Source organism: Gavialis gangeticus, unplaced genomic scaffold, assembly GCF_001723915.1.
Source record: "Gavialis gangeticus isolate Ggan-Ray unplaced genomic scaffold, GavGan_comp1, whole genome shotgun sequence".
In the NCBI taxonomy this organism is placed as follows: domain Eukaryota; kingdom Metazoa; phylum Chordata; order Crocodylia; family Gavialidae; genus Gavialis; species Gavialis gangeticus.
The window spans coordinates 34,132,358-34,132,585 of NW_017729028.1; the positions used below are offsets into that span (position 1 = coordinate 34,132,358).

The 228-nt window shown below is 39.5% G+C and overlaps 1 protein-coding gene across 13 annotated transcripts in view; it reads left to right on the forward strand.

The window, feature by feature from the left end:
• PKHD1 (polycystic kidney and hepatic disease 1 (autosomal recessive)) overlaps nt 1–228 on the forward strand; it is a 484,191-nt gene that overhangs the window by 51,832 nt on the left and 432,131 nt on the right. The window lies entirely within an intron of this gene.

Below are 228 nucleotides of genomic sequence, written 5' to 3' on the forward strand. Positions count from 1 at the left end.
CTCCTTAGTGATGACCCCTTCTTTCCATTGGGAGTAAGCTCCTTTTTGGCAAGGAGACATTCCTGGATGTTTTTAGGCACAAACATCCTTCTTCAGGTATACAGGAGAGCACACAAACAAAAACAGGCTTTCCCTACGCCTGAAAAGGGTGTTTGCTCCTGAAAGGTTGCAAAGAACAATTTTTTCCAACTATTTAGTCGGTCTAATAAAATATATCATATTTACTTA